Genomic DNA, 16,239 nt, shown 5'->3' with positions numbered 1-16,239 from the left:
GTGCACAAAGCGTAAACTGTTTTCACTTCTCTTTGCTATTTGCTGCTTCTGCTTTTAGTAGCGTGCTGGTCTCGAGGTCAGTTATACCTTGCCTTCCGTTCAGGCATCTTCTTAAAGATTCCTTTGGAGAATTTTGCTTTCTCTCCCCAACTGGTCTTTATTGCATGATTTAATGGTCACAAATGTGCTGTCATCAAAAGCATCTGCTCTCACACTTGAGGATGCAGCGAGCTGGAGTTTCTGAATATTGGGATGAGGGACAGAAGTGACCACCTCCAACCTGATGTCTGCCCTGGCTCCCCTCAGCCTGTGGGGAGGGGACAGAGGTGGGTGAGGGCCACACCATGGTGGCCACCATGCCTGGTTCCTGCAGAGCAATCTCCATTTGAGCCTCCCCCTCTGCTCCATGCACCCCTGCCACATCCCCCACTGAAATGCATATGTTGGGGCTGCCTGAATTGTATGCACGCCTGCTGCTGTGCACTCACACCCATCTGCACCCATGACACTGCAGAATGACTGTGGGAAGGGCTGGTGGGGAATGATCTCTGTCTCAATTAACGTTGAATTTATATTTTTAATATAAAATATAATCACTGAAGGCTTCTTTTAAAGAGAAGATGATGATGTGTTCACTGTGGTGTGTGAGTAAAATTATATGTAAGTGCGTAAATCATACACACCACGAGACAGATTGCTATCAGAAAGTGGAGCGTGATCTAAAACTGGCTGAGAAACATTAACGTGGTGTACCCGCCCCATGAACCCTCTGCACTTTCTCTGACACCAGCCAGAGACAGATTGCTCCTTGTGGATTTTTCAGCACAATTTTGCAACAAGGTAAGTTTTATCATCTCATGCCCACTATCCATCTTAAGAAAGCATCTACTTTCCTCTCTCTGACTTTGGTATGTCTCCAGTTCTCACAGCTGTACATTAACACAAGATTGCAATCGAGCTTGCATTATTTCCTATTTCCCTATGCCATGTCTACTCATGCTATGAATATACACCCTTATCTCACCTCCTTCTTGACTGGTTTTGCTGGAAAAGATGTCGCTCATCCAAATTACCCGGATGTTGCATCAACATGACATCTGTGTTACAAGGAGGATGGATTTGAGCTAACTGATTTTGAGCTAAGCTTGACCTACCTTTGCCAGGACATTCGTCTTTCTTTCCAGCTTTTCAGAGCCATCACACAGCAACTCAATGCCCTGTCTTTTTATGCCCCAGCAATCTACATATTCTATACTGAAGTCTTAACACTGCCTCCGTAGTCAACCCATGCCAATGCCAAACAGCAGCAGAGAAACAATTCAGACGAGCCTCCTGGCTAAACCATTCTGCTGTGCAATTACTTAACCTCACTGAGAACTTTGATCTCTGTGTATGTTTCTGATGTTTCTAACTGGGACTTTGCAGATGTCAAACGTGCCTCACCATGTAAATCTCTTCATGCTAAGTGATAACTTTTGAAGATCAGTTAAAGCAATGCAAAAGATGCCTTTCATGAAGAACGATTCTTCCATGGTCATCTGCAACATAAACGACCAGTCTGCAATATCTCAAGGCCAAATCCAGCTTGTTTTTCTCCAAATTCTACAGCTGCAGCACATTTCACCCTGTGTAGTATGACTGTAGAAGACTTTGCCCAGGGCAAAGCAAAGACACCTCTCCAATATGTGGGATCTTTATGATAGGCATCCACTCACTGACTCCACATTTGCGTTCTTTAGGCACAATCACTTCTTCCCAGATATTCATTTACTTCCCATTTCACTAAGCTTTTCTCCTGTCATCCTTTGCTGGCTATATATTTTTCAGCATGATGGCTGCAGCCTGTGCTTTCGATGTCTATTCTTAACACGAAAAAGGGGCAAAATGTTCAGGTTCCCCTGTTCCTTTGAAATGTGGTGAAGCTGAGCCTGTTCACAACTTCTTTGAAATTCACCACCAAGCTCTTTTTCTGTTTTACCTTGGAAATGAGCACTCTTCTGTCTTTGCTTTTCATGGCTCCATTTCTGGTTCAGAAATTTTCCAGCTGTTTATTTTTTTAAAGCTTCTGTGACCTTCCTGCATAGTAGAAGCTTCCAGTTCAACCACAGGGCCTTCAGCAAGTCTCTGTTACCTTTCCCTGCATCATTTTTCACTTCTTTGGCCACGTTTCTCACGTGCTTTCTTTGCATTTTCCAATAATTTACTAGTCAACATTTGTCTTTTCAGTGCTTTCCCTTCATCCAGAAGTACCACATGCCATATCCAGTAGTTGCTGTCTGATGATATTCTTCCGTCCCAGCTGCAACATGAATTACATTGTCTAGAAGCATGAAACATTTTTTCTACATGTTCCATCTGTATCTCAGCTCCCTCTGCCTCTGCTAGTCACACAGTTGTTTTTCAGTTCAGGCTAGAATTTCTCACAGAACTCTTCAGTTTTCCATTTTGCTCTACTTTTTTGCTGATTGAGGCTTTTTCAGCTGTGCAACGTGATGACTGTTGCTCCTGAGAGCCCCTGCTCAGTGTGCTTCTTGTGCTTTCCTGGCTTGGGTGGGAGACCTGCTTGAACCTCTGTCGGGAGGTTCTTGGCTACCAGGCTTTTCTTGGAAAATAATTTCAGCAAAAAATAAGTTGGAATCTGTTTCACCAAATGAGATATTAACCAACATAGAAAAATTACTCTCATGAGTATATAAGCAGAAAAAATACGAAATTATTTACTTGGATTGACTACAGCTTCTGGGAGTACCTAAATACCTTCATACATTCAGATTTTGGTGGGCTTAATGGCTACACAAACACTTGTCTGGCTCTAAGTCCGGGATGCAGAAGCTATTGAACTTGCATACACAAAACTCATTTGGGCAAACAGACTTTGCTCTTACAAATACTACTGAACCCCTATACAAAGGTTGAGATAATCCTCTGCCTTCAGCCAGTTTTCTATTCATGCACTCAGCTTGAAGCACATGAATTGTCCGAGTAAAGACAACAGAACTATTACTCTGCCTAAAGCTAGGAACGTAGCCAAGTACCTTTGTGAATTAAGATCTCTGAACTCACAGACATGTATTGAATAAGGGGAAAAAAAGATTATGTGCAACTGAAAATAAGGCTGTGTACCTCTCCTTTGTCTTCAAACTATTTCTTTAGTAGACCCATAGGGAAAATAATTCCTGTCAAATAAAGTATGTATCCATTAAAGAAAAGTAAGAAATACATTTTACCTCTAAGTTACCGGAGATTTTGTTTTTTAAAATATAGTAATTGTAAAGAATGTAAATTCAGAGATAGACAGTAATTCCTGAAGATCACTTGGCAGTGAAGAAATAGCTGTAGCTCACCATTTCTCAATATTCAATTCTAACAAAAGCTAAAAATAATAACAATAATAATTACTTCCTCACCTAAATCTCGTCTTACTTTGTCAAGTGTAAGAACCTCAGAGTGAGGAACTTCTGTAACGATGGCCAAACTGGACCTGTAAATCCCTTTGGCAGGCACCCATGCAACACACACCTTAGCATTATACAATCTTCAAAAGAAATAATCACAGCCTGCAATTCCCATGTGAATCAAATGCCTGCAGAAGCTCTATCTTTGCTTTGAAGCAGTAGGTCTTGTAATGTGCCATATGAAATGAAGCCATGAGCTGTAAGTTCTGCCTTGGTATTTACTTGAACTCTAATCACCCTTTGTAAATTTTCTGCAATAGACAAAACATCTTAAATCAGAGAAATCACTAAGATTATGAGCTCTCCTTTGTATTTACAAGGGAGGTTTTCTTCTCTAGCTCTCCAGACATTTATGGATCTCTAGGCTTTCAGGAACAGCTAAAAGTCAATTGCACTCTTTCCAAAATAAGTAATTTTTTATCAACCAATTGTCATTATTTTCCAAAAAGAGGACAGAATCAGAAAACCTAAAGGCAATTAGGTACTCTTTAGGAAGCTAGCCAGGAATCATCTCTAGGCTGTCCTCATGAGAAATTACACTTGCCTTCATTTCTTCTGTCATGATAACATGAAACAGTTTTCACAGAACCATCAGTGTTAGAGAAGAAAAGATATCAGTTGTCTTAGTCCACTTCTCTGACAGCAACAGACTCTTCCCTAAAATTTCCTTTGGAGTAAAATTCCAGCCTTGTCTAGGAGAGAGCACAGCATAGCAGTGCCTCAATACATGAGAAACAAAGATGTAAGCTATACTCTGGACTGGAAGATTAGTTTGTTTTTCCAACTAGCTTTTTACTATAACTCTCTATTCCCTTCCCTTTCCTACAGCTTTGTCTCTCTGAAGTGAATGGTAGCATCTATGTGCCCAGAACACAAAGGATTTCCACTTTTTCCTAGACCACAGTCTGCTCGTTTCTTTGCAGGTGCTTCCTGAAATGCAACTGCAGTTTTGCCTGACTTCTAGATGGTTTCTCTGAACCACAAGTTATATAGACCATATCTATATCAGAAAAAAAATACACTCCTGCGTCTTCTTTCTGGAACTTTTCCTCCTGCATGTCTCCAAACAATGGCAGGTTGGAGAAACATCTGGTTTACATCTGACCTTTTCCACACATCTTAATAGTAGACCACAAACATTTTCAAATATTTAGGTATTACCTACACAAAAGTAACATAATTTTTATCATAGTTAAATTCATAAATAGCAATGTGAATATGGAGGCAAACAGAAAAGTAGACATACATGGTAATCAAAAGTCTGATTAAAGCATGGGGTAGACAAACTGAGTAGCTAAGACAAGTAACAGTAGTGATGAAGATGCCAACTTCAGCCATGCCAGCTCACCAGGGACTTCAGATACATGTGGTAGATTATTAGTTCCCATTGAAATCTGGGCCCTACAGCACCCTTACAAATATTTAATCAAATAGTGCTAACTTGCAGCTATCATAAACACATACCTTTCTTTAATCAGACCTTTAAGTGCAACCTAGACATGGACCAATATTGTCCAAAGCAAGCTTTGGAGAAACAAAAATCCTCAACTCCAAGTCTATCTGCACTTCTGTCTTTTGCCCCCAGAAAAGAGTCCCTTCAAAGTGGAAGGATTTACTACATCACCAACATGACCTGTCATTCATGATATAATAGATAGTGAGAACATTAAAAATAAATCACATACAATTTGGAGGCCCAGTACATGTCTCTCAGCCTTGAGCATGGATTCTGCAAAGGGGATGAAAGAAAATGGGTGTTAGCATCTCCCCATCATCACTTGGGTTATTAACTATGCACATCTGCAACATGCCTTCCCTCCCATCTGCAAACTCTTAAAAACATCTCTGCCTCTCATAAACGGAATTCACTTATTTTTAGATTTCCCTCACAGTTACATCAGCTAGTCTTTGAAATGAAAGCACAATGACATGAAAAATGAGCAATGATTCAAAAAGCATTAAGTGATCAGCCATGACAAAGTGTCACCTGCCCTAAACACATTCTGTTTTCTGTCACTTGAAGGACAAGTCGCTCGCTTCCGAAGGGTGAAGCCATGTATTTTTCCTTTTGAGGAATCGTGACCTCTCTCTGTGTGTAATCAATGACTTACATTATTATTTTGATTGAATGTGTGTTTGCTGCATACTGAATGTCACCGATTTCTCCTTTAACGCTGCTGATCTGAAGGGCATTCCTGTCACTTTTCACCAATGTTTGTGCTGCTTGTAAACTGCCACAATCATGTTCGAATGTTGCCAGCAAGACCAGCTCCCTGTCAGGAGTGACTTAGTACTAGATGATCCTCCTGTGGAGGACCTCTCAAGGTCCCTTTCAGGATCTGTGGGGGGTTTTGATGGTTCCATGACAGGTAGCATTTTAGTTAAATGGTATATTTTCTTTAGGCAATCCACCAATGGAAAAATCTGTATACTCAGTGTCATTTTTTGTTGGTTTGTTTCCCTTTATTATATTGTTCATCTTAGACATTTTACATCATGCAGTAACCTTAACCCCTGACTCAAAAATTGTTTAGATCTAAGCATATCTAATCCCATTAAAATCACTATGACTATCCACACATCAAACTAAACAGATGATTTCATAGGTTGCTGAATGACGGTCCCAATACCCATTACATCTAAATGTTCCCTGAGAGCCCAAACCCACAGACACTCAGGTACATTCCTAAAAATAAACACAGATATTCATACACAAGTAAAGGACAGAAATATTCATACTCATGAGTTTAAGCATGTGCACACCTGCAGAATTAGACTCTGTTTTAAAGACCTCCTCCACCCAGATTTGAGACATGCTAATACATTCATGCAAATGAACCTACACCATAAAACTATTTCGCTTTCTATGTGACACAACTATCAAGTGCAACTTTAATGAACTTCTACAAGTTTTAAAGTCAGTATTAAAATATTGTCAAGCCCCAGGTTGAAGTCATACCCAAACAGGCACAGATTCTACGGGGATAAGTCTGCACAGGCACTTCACACTAATCATCCCTTGCAGGGGATTCCTTCCTGAGCCGTGCAGTTTGCAACTTGTTTTATTAATACTGTAAACTATCACTTGACTTTTAGTTTTAATTTCAAAACTGCTTTTTAACAACATATACCACAGCCTTAGGGCAAACGTCTCTCTTGGATGCATGCAAAGTTTGCTAGAATCACTAAGGGCTATGCAAGCATAGCTTCAAAAGCAGATTTGGGACCTATAACTTTAATTCATCCACCAAATGGAGCTCCAAAATCCATTAAGGAAAAATAACTAGTAACCATCTGTCTTTATTCATCAGGCTGAAAGCAGTTAATCAAACCTAGTGGACATTTTTACTTTCTTCTTTCTCTCTCAACAGCTTTGAACACAGATGCAGCCTTTCCATAATTAAGCTGAGCATAGTAGCGCCTAGACAGATTAATTCTGGAGAGCTTGTCAAAAATGTCAGATGGCATACAGGTTCTGTGTCTTGTTCCTGGGATTTCTGGTATTTTTATATTTATTTATATATTTTTTTAATATATATATATATGGGCAGATTTGTGACACAATTATTAAAATTAACAGCTATCTATAGCCCATTCTCTTAACCCATCACAATGACAGCAGTGTTAGGAGAACCCATTCTCTATGATAAGGTATATTTCTTCTCTGTCTGTTAGGGATGCAAGTCAGGATATCACCTCCACAGTGAACAACTGTCTCTGGGAAGTGAACTGAAACACAGGATGCAAATGGCCACCATAAGGCAGCTACTTTTACTCAATGCTGAACCACATTTTTACTAGTAACTGAAGGGCAAAAATTTTTGAAAAGTCATTGACAGTGTTCTGAATCAACCTAAAGATGTTCCAAGTTACAAGAATTATACTATAACAAGTTGGAATATAATTAGATAGCTCATGTAACAACTATTCTAGACACGTGTTTTTAGGAAAGTTTTCAGATATATGATATAGTTTCTATTAACTTTAAAAGGATATACACAACTATCCAAGGTGGCTTTTAGAGCTCGATTACTATTAATAATGAGCTCATACGTGTTTTCAATTTCCCTTTTTCTGAGTTCTAACATTTTAAAGCAGGGAGCATCTCCAATTCCTAAGGATTTTATGTTACTTGTTAAATATTCTGGTTTTTCAATTTAACTCTACAGTCAAATTTATGGACTGAAACTAGGATTTAAAAGTACCAGCTTAGGAGCAATTTTTGCTTCCTTTAAACTGGGTTTTTATTTTATTTTTAAATAAAGTAAAAGCTCATGTCAAATATATCTTTGTGCTGTTAAAATTAGAATTTCAGTGCTGTATAAAAGTTTAAAAGTTCTTACCTTTATAACTGGTTACAAAAAAGAGTTGAATACTATTACTTTCCTTTAAACAATGCAGTTTGAAAATGAGTTGTGCGAAATAAGGAGAGACTGTCCCAAAGAAAGCCATTCAATGATTCTAGAAAAGAGAGAAGTGGTGGGCTTTCACAGTAGTCATGAAAACTGGACTACAGGAAGTACCGATAGAAATCAGCAGATACGGGCCAAATATCACGAGTCAAGTTCAGATGAAATTCTAAAAATTATGGGAGTTTAAAACATGGAATATGTTTGTAAGGAGTTTGTAAAGAGTATATAAAATATAATTTTGCCTCCATACTTTTAGTTGCTGATAACTGATTCATCTATCAGCCTTTTATTCCCACAAATATATTCAAAATGGCAAGTGGAAATGAGGTACACAACTATACTTGGAAAAGTGGGCAAGGATTAGTACCTCTAGATATCAGCCTCTACAGCAGAAAACAAAGAGGAAGGAGGTATTTTTAAGAATTATGCCAGCATGATCTCTTTAAATGGTGCTCCTCTCCCTCAGGAATGTGTAATCTCTTAGCTGTCATGAATGCTCTAAGAGGCAAGATAGAATTACTGTTCCCACAGTACACACGAATAAACTGAAGCAAAGAGAGGCCATCTTCTAATTAGTCAAAAAATCATAGAGGAAAACTCCTGTATCATGGTATTCAGTCCTGGACCCTGCTGCTTGAATATGCAGTCAGTAGCTATCAGCTTGACAGGAAGTGCTCTTTGAGCACAAGTAAACTAAAGACCATCAAATAATGTTTTATAGACATCGTAACACAGTTTAAAGGTCAGCAGAGAATCACACTGCAGATGCTTATACAGAATTCTGCTGGAGAATGAGACAAACATGAAAAAAAGTAGTAAGATTCCTAGTTGAAAAAATAAGAAGTGGGCAGTGGAGACTGGAATTGTGGGCTTACGAGAAAAGGGTGTTAGCATCTCTCTGCTGAATCAGAGCTAAGTGTAGAAGATAAAGACATACATATGTAAATGGACAGACACAAGTGAAAAAAAAAAAAACAAACCTGCTTTCATGAAGAAGGCCAAGGAAAAAAGATATTACTAATCCAAGGGAATTATGCCAAAAGCCTGAATAAAAAATGTACAAAGATACTGCCCATGGGCAATTGTTAACTATAACACACTTGGCCTCACTGGTGTAATTCACAGAAGGGCTTTTTACACACAAGATATTTCTCCTTTCCTATTTACCTTTTCTGATGTTACCATCCTCACTTCTTTCACGACTGTTATCATAAACTAAATTTCAGTATTTCCAAATCCAAGCACAATTACTCAAAATAAATAAATTTTAAAAATGGATGGAGCCTAAAAATTCTAAATGTGAGGCACTTCCTACTTACTTTTCTGGCTTTGAAGGCACAGCATGATCAGACTGGAACCAATTTGCCAGCAAAACAAGTCTCAAATCCAAGATCTTCACTCAGGAACAAACTGTATCTACATTGCAGCAGAGCCACGTTCAGCTAGAATTTGTGGAAAAAGTACCAGTGAGATGCTAAGCCAGGTGAGGTTCTTTACAGGATGATGTTTTGCAGAACTGCTATAGGTTCAGTCCTGAGCGCTGTCTCAATTTCACAATTCTGGCAGGAACTGTTTGCACCATGCTCTTATCTTTACTATTCATCTTTCATAAACTTTCCCTGATTCTAAGTCCACCTGAGTGGGATTCCTGCCACCCACTGCATCCCCTTTGAGAAAGGATGCTCCATGGAAAACTATTTGGATTTAACCAAGAGAGGTCAGAGAGGAGGTATCTCACAGAATGGAAAAAGTACAAAGCTAAGCCTCAGCTCAGGCTGATGAGTATCTTTAAGGGCTAAGAATCATAGAATCATTTAGGTTGAAAAAGACCCTTAAGATCATTGGATACATGACAGAAATTAGTAATATTGGAATCTTTAAAACTGGAACTTTAGAATCCATGAAACTTTGTCAGTACATTAAATGGGGATACATTCAACAAATTATCCATTAAAATTAAACTTCAAGTTTACAGTAATGCAAGTTAGAATATTGAGAGGAAAACACAAAGACTTTTAATCAAAAGGTGAGAAGGGGCAACAATATTTTCGTCCATTTTTTTGAATGCTACTACCTACTTGCATGGTGTGCTGTTATAAAGAAGCCTCTTTGTAATCTCTAAAGACTCTAAAATGCCAGAGAACCCATAAAACTTTTATAGTAAAGGAACATGAAGACTTAGGTGAATGGTATTAAAGGTTTACATTTGGTACCTCACCTGCAAGAGCACAGTTCAACTACTGAAAGAGTCAAAATTGGACAGCTCCATCGCCCAGAGACTTCAGAAAATGCAACTGAAATATGACAAGTCATAACTCAAAGGCTGCAAATGCAGCCACAGAACAGATGCACCAGAGGAAAAAAAAATTACCCCATCAACCTTTCTTAGAGTGCAGCCCTCCAGCATGAGGCACTAAACAAGCTATAATCACTATGCATGAAGTGTATTTTGTAGTATTTGCATACATATGTTTAGTTTAGCCTTAATTTTTGCACTGAATATTCCTCTTTTAATCCATAAAAGGAGAAAATAAATTAAAAGTCCATAACCCACATCACCTTCATCCCAAGATATCAGTCCTTGTGATATTAACTTCAGCTATTATGGCCAGAAGCATCCAGTGGTCAACTTGTTAAAGAAATTTAGTAACTCGAATAATCTAATAATTCTAATTTTAAGAAGTCTAAATTATGGAACACATTAATGATGTAATTTTTTTTTTTTTTTTGTAACTTGAAGATTACATATTAGACTTGACAAACCTTCATTATACAAGAAATCCAGTTACTAGAACATCATTCATCTAAGTCATTTTGAATAATATTTCAGTTTATACAGTCCATAATGTGTTTGATTTTTTCCATGTTCCTAGGATGAATGAAGAATTAAGCTGAAGCATGTCCTGGAATTAATCCAGCGTTTTCAACTGGCACACATTCTGATTCAACGGGCTGGATACTCTCTGAAAGATAAAGAAGCAGCACTTTAAATGCAAAGCTGAGTCAGAATTCTTTCACTGCAAGAATAAAACAAAAAATCATATACTTGAATTCCCCCGTTACTCAGATCTTGCTTCTCCCTCAAAAGTAACAAAAATTCAAAATTAGTTATAGCCAGATGCTGTGCCCACAACTTCTGTTAAGTGAAATGAAAATTAAGAGCAAGAATACCTTGCAGTAAATTACTAAAAGTTACAGCACACTCCCACTCCCAGTTGAATAGCTCCCACTTTGAACATGTTCTTCTGTGTTACCATTCCAGGGCAAAACATGTCCAAATAAGGCTTTTGAACAGAAGATAAATTCATGTTCTAACTATCTCATCTTTATAACTTTAGTAATTTTGCCCCATTGTAGAGTTAGGGGAATTATTTTATTTTGTCCAAGTGATTTGAACCTTCAAAATTTTTGGTTCTGAACAAATCCATTTCAAAGGAAAACTCATGTTTGTGCTAGAACCACTTGATCTGAAATAGCTCAGAATTAAGTCACCCATCAGGCCGTGACAAAATGCTTACGAATTCTTAATTCTACAATCATTAGTTTTGTGGAACAGAATAAATACCATCGCAGATACATAAGAATGCTGTGCTGTTGCAAATACCAAGATTCCATTAAGTAAGGCTTATAGAAGTTATTCAATTTAAACACAGCTGAAGCAAGAAAGAGATTGCATCCTTTACATGAGGTTGTTTTCCTCTACTTAGATGTTCAAACTCTTACCTAATCCCTCCTTTGCACAATTATGTAATTTTTCCAATGTTTTCAAGGTAATTAAGGAACTAAAATGGGTAGTACCATATTTAAGTCAGTGTCTGTTCTGTTTTCTTGATGTTCTAGGAGACCACTGACTAGACCTTGAACACAGTATCATTAATATGAAAGCACCAGAAGTAAGTGTGAAGATGGATAACATTTCCTCAGCAAATATATTTCCTTTCCCCCTCAGCAAATACAGCTTCCACTGAGAAACCTGCAGAAATGCTACAATAAATTCAGGCTTTGGTGTTCTTGTTGACGCATCTCTTCTCATCCTCACCACCAGTACCTGCAGACTTCTTATTCACAGACAGAAAATTAACACAGTACAAAATACAGATTAAAGAACAAATTTTGCCTCACGTTTGTCCTACATATGATATAGCACATGATTAGCTGCCTGTGAAGCTGAAAGATCCTTTAGATCCTTCCAAAAGATCAAAGTAGTACATCTCCAGCCATCAAGTGAATGTTCAGTTATTAGTGCCAGCAATTCATAGCAGGCCGACCTCATCTTGGTTTTGCTACCTAAGAGGGTACAATTTCTGTAAACCTATGGACAGCTGAATTAAATTATAAATTATTACAACAGGGAAGTCATTCCTTGTTATCAGTGTAGCAAATAACAGCACCTGGGTGCACATCAATCACAGTTGAAACCAAATTAATCACTGAACCATAAGTATATAATTACCTTCTGAAATAGTTGCCTCTTTAAACTTAGAAGACTCCCTTTAAGTAACTGAATCAAAGACACTCACCGTTGCATTCTAAGACCTGTCCTCCCTCACTTTGAGAGCAAAAACATCTGTGAAAGTCTTTTCAAGAATATTTTGCTAGTGTTTTCATAAGATGTTTCTTAATGTACTAATATACTCTTTTCAGGTACAAAGAGGTTCAGTCCTTTAGCCCTTGGAGTCCTGTGTGCCTCCTCTGCATTACTGAAATTATTCATGAAGTTACAGGACGGGCTAAAATTCAGCTTTTTGCCTTTAAATTGCCACAATAATATTGGATAACATCCTTTTATCATGTTAAGTACTAATGTTTGCAACATATTTTGCAAACAAATATTAGCGCCTCAGAACATCAGGTAATACACTGGGTCAAATTGCAACTTAAAAAAAACCCTTAAGGGAGCTTAAGATCAATATTGTTGGAGCAACCACTTACTTCAGACACCTAAACTGAAATGCTTAGGAGTGGCTGTTAAGAGTCCCTTGAGTCTCTGTTTAGCTCCACAGAGGTTACGAACATTAGCATTCACTCATTCTGAAAACTGGGTTATCCATGTACCAAGAGACACACAGACCATAAAGAGCTACTTGTTATCAAAGTAAAAAGGGAGAACGTGTTATTCTCAGTCCTGTGCTCTAACCATTCACTTATGCTAAAATATGTAAACTTTCTTTCTTCCCTTCCTTTTATGATAAATAACTAAATGTAGCTTTTGAAAATATGATACCATACATTTCTGAAGTGTTACACAATGGAAGAGAAGTTCATTTCTGATGACTTCACATTCCTTCCTATTGCTGAATAGACACCTCAGAATGAAGCTTGTTCTTTAAGAATTCTTGCAAAAAATTACTCCAGGCATTTGCAGTGTCTTTTATAGTAATGATTTTTCATAACTAATGCACTAAAGGTGACCACAATGAAACCCACCCATAAAATTCAAGGTAGTCAAGGCATGACTACTGAGCCTGGGTTGTTCGGATCTGTGAACAGCTATCTGGAAAGAAGCCTGACTTGTGTAATCCTGTTGTTTACAAGATACAGTGCACATATGTTGCATGAAATACGTAGTTGGTAACTAACCCGTAAGTTCTGGTACCACAGCATCCAAAATACCGCTGATGTCAGGCAGCCCGGGAATGCCAGCGCTATGGTACAACAGCACCCTCTCTCAGGTCACACCGAAGACCACGGAACTGCAAAGGGAATCGTCCAGACACTGTAAGAAGCTGGTTAAACTGGCAACTGCTCGATATCTCCACTCAACCTGATCTTTCGGGGTGAAAACAGACAAAAGTTTGAGCAGTTTCTATCTTCTGAAGAGCTGACTGCACCCTGCTACACCCAACATCACAGGTCAGAGCTGCTGCTGCCATCGCCTGGCGAAAGGAGGCTGCGAAAGGCTCCAGACTGCACAGCTCTGAGCAGAGCTGCCTTGACCCAACCAGGCGGGACAGAAACCTGCGGGTAAGGGCCCTGCACGGCTGCTGCCAACACCGCATCAGTCCTTCTATGGATTCTTTGTCGGATCATACTTCCAGACGTGTATTAAAAAGAATTTGCTAGCTACAGATTAACGTTCACCCCCAAAACTGCATCCACATTCGAGATGATTCCAAAACTAAAATGAAATGGAGATTTTTAATTTTTTTTTTACAGTATAGGAAGAATTATATAACAAAGCCCACACATCATCAGTGCAACATATACCAAACTTCTTCCTCCACGTAACAATCTCAAAATACTCTGCAAACAGTCTGACCCTTTGCAAGAGATCTGTTGAGTAGGAACTACCTTTCATTTTGTGAATTCCTGTTTTGGTAAGGAAACCACTACACCCTGCACCTCCTTCAAGTCAGGACTAAAAATGTTTATAAAGTCATATCTCCTAAAATTAGAGAACACAGAAGAATTAGATTAGGAAAATGTTATAAAGCAACTGTTTGGATGAACAATTTTAATCAGCCTTAGTGAATGGTGTTCACTAAGCAGTGAATACAATTAATGTTGAAATCCTTGTCCTCTCTCAAGGTAGAAGAGAGAGGCCAAGTTTTTCCATTACTGGAACGCACAGGAAAAAGAAACTACAAGCACTTTGATATGTCATCTCCGTATCACCAAATGTATGACACTTTCCACACACAATACTGTATGGTGAACACGTGTCCTAAGAAATCAATGTTAATATTTTCAGAGAGCCTAACTAGCATGTTTGCCCAAACACTTTAAGTCCGATACAACTGATTTCCTGGTTTATTAATATTTGTACAGCACCTCCAATTGGAGCTTCAGAAACACAAACAAGAACCACTGCAACCTCGAGCCACCTTGTTACAGAACAGAAATAGATTTTCTGAAGGTCACTCAGGAAACCTCTGTCAGAGTAAAGAATAAAACTCACACTCACGTTTTTATCCATAACCCTGTCCTCCATAACCCTAAATATTCCAGTCTAATCCAGACTGAATGTTTGGTTCTAATTTTAAACATTACAATTCTCTCTACATCCATTCACAATGTAGATGATGTTTTCACCTTCTTAGTACTATTCTAACTAATTGGTTTTATGTGTTTTAGTGAGACTGTTAATGTGGTTGGTTTTGACCTAGTTTTAAACCTTGATCTCTTCTCTCATCCCATTGTTCAATTTTTAAAAAAGCACAATTAAGTAATACCAAAAAGAAATCAATCAAATAAGACGAAAACAGTAGACTAAGGTTTATTTCCCCAGATGAAATATTGCCCTCCTTCCTGAGACAGTACTGTTGGCACGCTTTGTATTTTGATGGCAAAACTAATTTTACTAGCTAAGTATTTTAAATTGCAAAGGGAACCAGATGAACTAACATACTATGAAAGAATAATTAATGATTTCATTGCTCATTCTTTCTAACTTGCATTGTTCACTACAGCTGCTTATTTAGCTCTGTTCAGTTGCTGATTTGAGAATTTCTTTGCAGCCTATTTCAGGTTCATTTCAACTCAGGTTGTGGCAGATAACCCCCCATTTACACTGCAAATGCTTCTGTCCTGACACATCTTTCCCTAATGTGCAATTCCACATATTAATGCGATCTCTTCAAGCAACTGTAACATAGTCTGATTCTCTGCATGCTGGAATATATGAAAGGTGTGCTCCGAAATCCCTGTTCTTTAAAGTGGTTGAACCTGTGAAGTATCCATCCTTGGAGATATTCAATACCAACATGGACCCAAGTAACCTCTCTGGCTGAACCTGTTTTGTGCAGGGGGTTCAAATGGCAATAGCTAGCATTTCTATCCTCAACTATTCTGCAATTCTGCAATATTCCATTCAAACACATTTGATCAGAAGACAGACATCAACTGTCATAATCTGTTGTGAGCCTCCTAACTGATAAAACACTTTGCGTTAGTGTATCTTAGGGAAAATTCAGGACTCTCTCGCACCTTCCAGGTGATTAAACACTTGGGAAGACTTTCTAAAAATCTTCATTAAGTAGATTGAGGTATTATACAAAAATCCAGAAGGTATATGCACAGATACAGAATTCTTATATTTAGTATTTAGGGATAAACAAGTGATTTTTCTGCTTCTGAGCTGGAATTCTCATACCTCTCTGAACACACCACTGATTATATGTCTGTATTGCATTTTATGGGATGCTTCAAGGCTGCCTCAAACCCACTCTTCTGCCCATACAGACAGGGAAAACAGCTATGATTGAAGGATGCCCTCCAAACCAGACACTCCGCATGTCTACATAGATGCAGCAGCTTTGTGTAGTCAGGTTGCACAGCACAAGCTCAACAGATGAGATTTCTATTTAAGAGTCATAGAGGCTCACCAGCAAGAAATAATTGCTAAAAAAATTCTTCAATGCTCACAGAATTCT

This window comes from Athene noctua, chromosome 9, assembly GCF_965140245.1.
Source record: "Athene noctua chromosome 9, bAthNoc1.hap1.1, whole genome shotgun sequence".
In the NCBI taxonomy this organism is placed as follows: domain Eukaryota; kingdom Metazoa; phylum Chordata; class Aves; order Strigiformes; family Strigidae; genus Athene; species Athene noctua.
Note: the sequence above shows the minus strand (reverse complement) of the source record.